Source organism: Macadamia integrifolia, unplaced genomic scaffold (genome assembly GCF_013358625.1).
Source record: "Macadamia integrifolia cultivar HAES 741 unplaced genomic scaffold, SCU_Mint_v3 scaffold1063, whole genome shotgun sequence".
Lineage (NCBI taxonomy): Eukaryota > Viridiplantae > Streptophyta > Magnoliopsida > Proteales > Proteaceae > Macadamia > Macadamia integrifolia.
The window spans coordinates 183,981-192,698 of record NW_024868072.1 but is presented as its reverse complement, the minus strand read 5'-3'; the positions used below and the strand labels follow the sequence as shown (position 1 = coordinate 192,698).

Below are 8,718 nucleotides of genomic sequence, written 5' to 3'. Positions count from 1 at the left end.
CTTTTATGTATATATATATATTCAGTAATTTGGTATGGTATTCGATATGGTTTCAGCATTTCGATATGGTTCGATACATGATGGTTTTGTCTTAAATAACGATATCATATTATATCGAGAAAATTACCATATCATCATACCATACTGAATCTCCATTGAGACAATTTTGATACGATAATTCAGTATGATTTTGATATCGTATATTAATATCAATATTGAATTGACACCCTTACCTACAAAATGAGGAAGTGTTTCCTACAATTCAAAAGTTTTTTTTTTTTTTTTTTTTTTTTTTTTTTTTTTTTTTTTTTTTTTTTTTTTTTTGTTTTTGTTTTAAAAAGAACCTCAGAATCACTCCAGGGAGTGTATTTCTACATCCGTTTCTATTCACCAACCCCACTCAACTCATCTAATCTCAGTCATCTTTGAATAAAACAATAAAAAAAAAAATCAACATTATCTTCCTAGTAGGGGGAGTTGGTACTAGTCGTCGTCCACTCTTATCTTCTCCTGTTTCTACATTAAATGAAGGGATTCCACTTAGGATTGTCTATGCCAAACTTAGTACTAATTTTTCTACTTTAAATCATTATCACCCCTTATCTTGTCCTCAAATGAACGGATAAAAATCCCCTGCAATTCCCATCTCATACAATTCTGTACCATACCCCCTGCAGAGGTTGACATGTGGACAATTTGAAATAGACAGCTCAGTTGCTTTGTTGACTGAAGCTCCACCAAAACCGGTTAGAAGCAAATGAACCGATCTATCCAATGAATCAAACCAGACCGGTTTAACTCTCCTGCTGGAAGCCACTCGCACGACACCCTGTCTCTCACCCCTTTCTCTGTCTCTGCTCACGAAGGGGAAACTCCCGCTGGATCACCCCTCTCTCCCTTCCATGTAAACAACCATAGAACAAGAGACATTTCCAATTTCATCTCTCCGACTCAGAAACCTCTTCTTCTTCTTCTTCCTCTTCCTCATCAGTTTAGGGTTTTGTTTCTCTCTCCCTCTCTCTCTCTCTCTCTCTCTCTCTGCAATTTCTGGTGCTCAGATCTTTGTCTGCTTCTCTTCTCTAGTTGCTATTATATATGGCAGTACTCTTCGGGTCATAAGGTATCCAACCTCTATCTGGGGAAGCCAGCATTGAGGTCGTATCGATCTCTGCTGCCGTCGGCGAAGCTTTATCGGCATTGAAAAAGTCTGAAGAGAGCTATCTGAGCGTTTGGAGTTGTGATCACTCATCTAATGAGAAACCAGATTTCAATGATTGTCGATGCGTTGGCAAGGTTTGCATGGTGGATGTTAGGGGTGTCAATCGGTCAGTCCGGCTCAGTTTCGGTCCGGGTTGAGTTGGTTTGGTGTGGGAAAGTTGAAACCGAAACCGAACCAATAAGGAAATTCCGGTTTCGGTTTGGTTTCGGTTTCGGTGCGGTTTGGTTTCGGTTTGTTTTTGGTTTCTTAAATCGATTTGTAACCGGGTTGGTTTTGATTTTTGGTCTAGTTTGGATTCAACTTTCCATACAAATGTATACAAAACTATGCAAATTTTGATTTTTTAATGAATTTTGGAGTGTTTCGGTTTCTTACCGGTTTGGTTTCAGTTTCGGTCCGGGTTTTGAGCCGATTTCGGTTTGGTTTCGGGTTCATCCGGTTTCTGGTGCGGTTCGGTTTGGTTTTGGGGTTGCAATACTCCAAACCAAACCGAACCAATAAGGCTTCGGTTCAGTTCGGTCCGTGTTGTTATCGGTTCGGTCCGGCCTGTTTTACCGATTCGGTTTAGGAATTGACACCCCTAGTGGTTGTTATTTGCTATCTCTATGAGGAAGAGAACCTCTCTTGTCCATCGTCTGCGCTTAAATTTCTGTGCTTCTTCCCAAGACTTTTGGTCTTGTGAGGCATGCAGAGCCACACTCAAGGTTCAAATTTTGAGATTTTTTTTTTCCTCGCAGAGTGAGCAAAAAACAAAACCTAAACAGAGGAGGAGGAGGAGGAAGAAGAAGAAGAAGAAGAAGAAGAAAGGTTTCGGAGTCAGAGAGATGAAACTGGAAACGGTGTGGTTTGATCCGTTGGACTGATCGGTTTGCTTACCTCAAAGCAATTTTGGTGGGGCTTCAATCAACAAAGCATCTGAGCCGTCTATTTCAAATTGTCCACGTGTCGCCCTCTGCATGGGGTATTGTACAGAATTGTATGAGATGGGAATTTCAGACGATTTTTATCCCAAATGAACCTAGTTGGTTCGGATAAAAATCGTCTGCAATTCCTTATCCGTGCAATACCGTGCAATACCCCCTTCAGATGTGACACGTGGATAAAGTGATTTGAACGGCTCAGATTAATTCTACATTGATCCAATTTCAACTCATTGGTTTGGAGTTGAATCAATATAGGATTAATCTGAGCCGTTCAAACCACTTTGTCCACGTGTCACCCTTTCAAGGGGGTATTGTACATAATTGTACAAGATTAGAATTGCAGACGATTTTTATCCAGTTCACTAGGGTATGAGTTAGTCCACTCAGATTTATCTTCTAAAGTAAGTTTTATGCACACACTCCATTTCTCTCCCTTGCTTTAGAACATAGGGTTGGCATTTGGGTGGGGGGGGGTTATGGAAAGTGATCTTAATGCCATGATAGTTTCAAAATACCTCAACTTTCATTCTCAAAATAGAGAATTATGTAGCTAATGCTTTGTTTGGCATGCACTCTTAGAATGCATTTCTAGGTCAAATAATACTTTCCACGAAATCATATCAAAGATTCACTCTAGGATTCCAAATGCTTACAAAGTATAATTGTATAATTCATTCTTTTTAACCATCATTTAGAGTTAGATTCAGGGGTGGAATGCCCAAAAGGGCCAGGACCCTCAAAATGTTGAAGTTGGAAAGATAAAATAACAAATATAAGAGTCCAAATGTTTAAGATCATGGTTGAAAAACTAAGGCTGCATTTGGTATTCTTTCTTGGAATGCATTATCAATCCAATCCAATAAAGATTATGATCTGGATCAGATCGATTCTTTTCTGAAACCCTACACGTACAATTCCTTTGAGACCTGAGGATCCAACGGATGTACTACTGGAAGAAATTTTTTGTTGTGCGAACGAATGTCCATCGAAATATGCATATTTTACTTAATCCTGCCTGTCCCTTTTCCAGTCATTAAGTGAGATATCAATTAAATTGATTGTTAACAAAAGATAATTTTTAAGTGGATCCCATCAGGTTTTGGATTCTGATTTTCTGCTGCATACAAGAACTGTAGCAAGATATGAGGTGCTTGCAGACCATCTCCAACATCTAGAATTAACTTGATGCTTTGCACAATAGCTTTATTGGGTGAAGAAGTACACTATTATCTGATCAAAATAGGAATAAAAAAGGTGACATCCTTCTATGCATTTTCATTGAAAAGCATCAAATGTGTTCTAACAAGGATTACAAACATTCAATGAGTATGCTGTACAAGACGACAACTTTAACGTTACGTACAATCTTAATTAACAATGAACTGCTTTATTAATTACCAAATGGCTGGGACTCTCATCACTTCCCATTACACCATCCTCAAGATAAAATGAGTATTTCATATTACAAGATTTATTACAATAAGAATACCTCACATCATAATTGATTGCCTCTAATTTGACCACTAACTTCAGTGTCTTGAGGTGTTTCTACTTCAGCTTGTCTACTCCGGCTTGTCCTTGCAAGAATACATAGCAATAGTGGTACACAGATACATTCAGACATTTTCATTTGTCGTCTACTGGTCGTATTTTTGGTGGCACCTGCCGCAGATACCCGTTCACGTTCTACGAGATGCAATGAGTTGGTTAAACATAATTCTTCTCCATTTTGTGGTATTAATCCAATCAATCTTCCCAGTGAAACGCTACGGTCTTGGAAGAAGGACCTTGTTGACTGGTCAGTGTCAAAAAAAAAAGAAAGAAAGAAAAAACAGAGGTTAACACATTTAGCATTTGTTCCCATGTGAGCAAAATAAGGAGCAGGTGTATGTGTTTGAGCCCATATCTCAATTGGAGAGAGAGAGAGAGAGAGAGAGAGAGAGAGAGAGAGAGAGAGAGAGAGAGAGAGAGAGAAAGACATTCACCTCAGTGTCGAGGTCAGAGGAAGTGAATGATGTGAAACTGAATGCATGCATATGGAAAAAAGATGGATCTGCTGTAGTGGCTTGTAAGCCATCCACCACTCTTAGCCTAGTGCTCATGGCCTGAAGCCCAAGAGGCCATCCGTTAGACATCTCCTGGACCTGGTAGATACAAGTAACCTTCAGAAAATTCTAATTATTAGCTATAGAATAGGAACTAGTAACTAAGTACTTGATTCATATTCATACTGCATACACCTTGTCCCAAGAATCAATCTTTTAAGTAAGAGAGAACATATAAAATTCCTTTTCACCTCAATCAATCAGAAACCAGCCGCAGCAAGGCGGATGGTTTGTAATTTAACAGAACCTGTAGGAAAAATCTTGTTCTGTTTTGATTTCTGGAGTTGCTATCCTATAATTCTAGATGTGATGGATTTACACCTAGCTCAAAAGTTGCTAAAACTGTTGATGTTAGTCTTATAATGTCAAAATAAGGGGTTAAGACAAAACTCAAGACCTGTTGTATATTTCTGGTGAAGACGAAGTCTTGACATAGCCTTCACATCTTCCTTACCTATAAGAAAATCCAACACATGTTAATTGCCTTTGTCTGGTTGTTCTTTTTCTTATTTATCTTTCACTAAAAGGAAAAAAAGAAAAAGAAGGAAAATGGAAAATGACAAAGTCTTAGCTTGGACCAATCATCAAAGGATTATAAAAGTAGGAAATAGAACACACCGTGCAGTCATCCAGATCAGATTTTTTTTTTCAGCAGCCTTAAGAAATGGAATATAGCTTCACAATATCATATTCTTTGCAAACAAATCAGCAGCCTCAAGGGTATGAAAAAAAAAAAAAAGCAGATGACTCAGAACTTTACTCCTTAGTCAAACTAAATCTGATAAGTTAATCACCATATCGAACACTATACAAGATCAAACCCAGAACTAACAACCTCATTCAAGAGTTCTTGATTGACGAGATGCCTGACAATTGTCCTCTTAAGGGCTGCCTTAAGTCACTGAAATAACAATCTACACTGAAAGTCCTCATGCACATCACACATAAGGAAGTACTCCAATGTTAGCTTTGGTGATATATACATGTTTCAAATTCATGAAAACTAAATAAGTCTGCAATTGCAAACCCTTTTATTTTAGTTATATTTTGTTGAACCAGCCTTCCTTTTTTTTTTTTTTGAACTCTAAATTCATAGACCACCCCATAAGACCAAAGTGATACTTTGAAACATCACTTGTTGTAAAACATCTACGCTTGAGGTCAGTTGTAGTAGTGCAATAGGAGCCTATAGACAGAACTAAGATCAGATTCTGCTTAACTAAGGCTTATCACAGAATAAGGCGAAACAACTTTCTAATGCAGCCATGGTCACCACAGCTCTGTCACAACTTAGTTTTGTTAGTCACTGCAAATCCTATGGAATGAATCAGAGGTCAGAGTGGAAAAGAGAAAAACATCAAACAGCAACTTCCTAGGAAATAAGCCTTAGTAACCAGATTGTTTATGAAGAAGGAAGCAAAAGCACCAACAAAGCCTTTGAATAAATGTCCCTGATATTCAATCTCTCTCCTGACAAGCACAAACCAAGTGCCATTGCAGGTCTCTAAGTAAATATGTATACTTTCTAGGGTTAACCCTCTAGTGTAAAACTTAATTAGCATATCTATGTTAGACATCAACACCAGTCGACAATCCCCCCTCTCCCTCTCTTTTCTACTTCCTATTTCTTGTGTGTGTGTGAGGAGGCCACTGGTACACAATTCCTGGCGGAGGATCCAGGGTTGAACACCCCCACCAAAAAAGGAGAAAAAAAAAAAAAAAGGTGAGGCATATGTTCCTGGCTAAACTATTTTGAACCTGTTTGATGAATCCATATTGCAATCAGATATAGAAGAATCTCCATTCATTAGATCTCACTGGCTGTAATGTCTCTCTCTCTCTCTGTTCTTCAATGAAGAGTTTAGATTCCAATGACAATAGGGGAATGGATAGCTACATACATGCATTATCAAAAACAGCTAAGCCTTCTAAATCAGATAACTCTTGATTCCAGATACTGTAGATCAAAAAATAAAACTGAGACGAAAAAGAGAACATCAGAAATTTTTAATCTTGAAGAAGTTCTTCCTCCCTGTACAATTCTAATCAATAAAGCTAAAACAATTCTACAGATAGCTTCAAAAATTGTATCTAAATATATAATAACACATTAAATTTGATGGGCACCAGAGAGATCCATCTCTCGCTTGAAACTCCAACAATGGAATTCATGACGGAGAGCTTCAAAAAAATGGAAATAAAGACAAATTAGAAGATACCCATGAAGCTATATGAATTGATTACTCCATTATCAGAGCAACAACATGGTCAGAAGGATTTTTAAGGGAGAGATTAGTGAATTGCTGCTAATGGGTGACTTACCTCTGCAACCGTTGCTGCAACTACCAAAGATAAAATGGAAGTTAAGAAAATGGATGGTGTGAGATTAATTCTGAGAAAGCTAAAATTGGTATACTCACTTATCAGTCCTGAATCTTGTCTCTTAATAAACTCTTCCAAGAATTGAAGACTTGAAAGGACGTTGGGTCCCAATTTCCAAACCCCAACCCCGCAGGTCGCAAGTGCTCCTGGTTTTGGGCTTCGACTGGAAGCACCATACACTCATTCCGTTTAGAAGTAATAATTTAATGGAGCACCGAGTCACCGACCATGGAAACCTTTCACAGCTTCAAGCGGAAATTGCTGCGAGATCTAAAAACTATTGAATCGTTTTTATGATGTTGTCTCGTGATATATATATATCAAGGAGATAATCGAATCAGTGTTTACGTATCGTTTTGATTGTCCAAAGCGTGGATTTAGTAATGGTATCGGTGTCGGCTGATACCGATATGATGCTGATATAGATCGGACTGATTTGTCACTGGTTTTCAATTAAAAATAATTTTCATTTACATTTTTATCCTTGGATCATAATGGTGGATCTGTATCATATCGGCCTGAAATCTATAGAGGCTGATACTGATATAAATCAGCCAATCAGATATTGAATACTAGAATTATCGTCTAAAAGCGAAGAAACCGGTGGGATCCCAGCCAATGCTGAGACAGGAGGTGAATCAGTTTGCTAAATCATTTTTCTTGTTTGACTCTACTCCTGATGTGGTAATCACTGGAGGCTTTTTTAACATGTATATATATATATATATATATTATTATAACCCTCACATGCAAATACACGTATGGGCAATTGTTCAATGGTGTAAAGATAGAATTTTTGTTTTGTACCTAAAGGAAATGTTTGGAACAAGCATCGAAAACTTATAACAAGTAAAAACAAATGATATGCAAGAGAATTTCAATTGCATCTTGATATGCGGTATCATATGTCTTCTTTTATTTTTCTTTCATGTAAATGTTTCCATCTTTTGATAAAATCCAAAGAAAATGGTCTATAATTTTCCACTAAACAAATGCTTAGTGTTTTCGGTCTTTCCCAGGGAATGGAAGAGTAGATAATCAAATTAAGGACAATTTTTTTTATCAAAAAAGAATAAAGGACAAAATAACTTTGGATATGCTATTAAATTTGATGCAATTCTTGGTTGGTTTCAATGAGTTATGGCATTAAAATTCCCTGTTTAGATGGTTTGAACAATATTCCAGTCCAAAGTAAAAGGTCTACAAATAGTACAAATTTAGTATAATGCTACACTCTCGGCAAGGGATTGGCCAAGGTCATGCTCAATATTGTCCCAAGACCACATGAAGGAGGAGTTTCAAGTCCTATAATTTTTTTTTTTTTTTCACTATTATCAGTCACTTTTCTTTTTATTGAGATATTCATTTGTTATTTCACCAATGTGTGCTAAGAAATTGTGGCTCAATTACAACTATTGAAAATGATATAATGATAAAATACTTTCAAAAAATTTCAGAATTCCATTTGACTTAAAACTAGTTTGGGAAATAAGTTAGGATATTAGAACAAAAATAAATAAATAAATGTTATAAATATCCTTGCAAGTCTTGATCAACATCAACATCAGCCTATTTAGAACTTTCTTTCAAGAATTTTAGATCTCCTTTTCTAAGACTCTTCCTTGGGTACCTATACAGATACTTGTACCTATTCCCAGCCAAATGAACTGTCGGTATATATCAATTACAATATTGAAATTACTCAAGTAATCCATTACCTAAAAGCTTGGGCTAATTTATACTATCTAAATTTCTATCTCATCTAATCTGGTTATTATTATTTATCCCATTTTCGAGTCCAATCAGGCCTTATTATTCACATGCCGATGTACGAATCCCAGAAAGGGAAATGATATCGTGCACCCACATTGTTGTAAAGTTGCATAAACTCTCAAAAGCAATGGCCCCTTTTTTAATCAAAAACACATTTTTTTGCTTGCTTTTCCTAAATGTTTGACTTTCCAGTAAACTCTTTATATATATATAAATATATATATATATATATATATATATATATATAATGAAATTGGCTTTCTAGTACACACAAACACATCTAATCGTTTAAACAAAAGGCATTCATTCAGTAGGA

The 8,718-nt window shown here is 36.7% G+C and overlaps 1 long non-coding RNA gene across 7 annotated transcripts; it reads right to left on the bottom strand.

Annotated features, from left to right (window-relative positions):
* Positions 1 to 3,509: 3,509 nt before the first annotated feature.
* Positions 3,510 to 6,910, bottom strand: LOC122062531. 7 transcript variants are annotated; one of them, XR_006135006.1, is made up of 5 exons: positions 6,668 to 6,910; positions 6,375 to 6,428; positions 4,645 to 4,701; positions 4,128 to 4,286; positions 3,510 to 3,937 (listed from the first exon to the last, which is right to left on the bottom strand). It is a non-coding gene; the product is annotated as an uncharacterized LOC122062531 (long non-coding RNA). The 7 variants fall into 7 exon arrangements; XR_006135003.1 differs by lacking the exon at positions 6,668 to 6,910 and adding an exon at positions 6,570 to 6,661; XR_006135007.1 differs by lacking the exons at positions 6,375 to 6,428; positions 6,668 to 6,910 and adding exons at positions 4,866 to 4,960; positions 5,083 to 6,355.
* Positions 6,911 to 8,718: the final 1,808 nt, after the last annotated feature.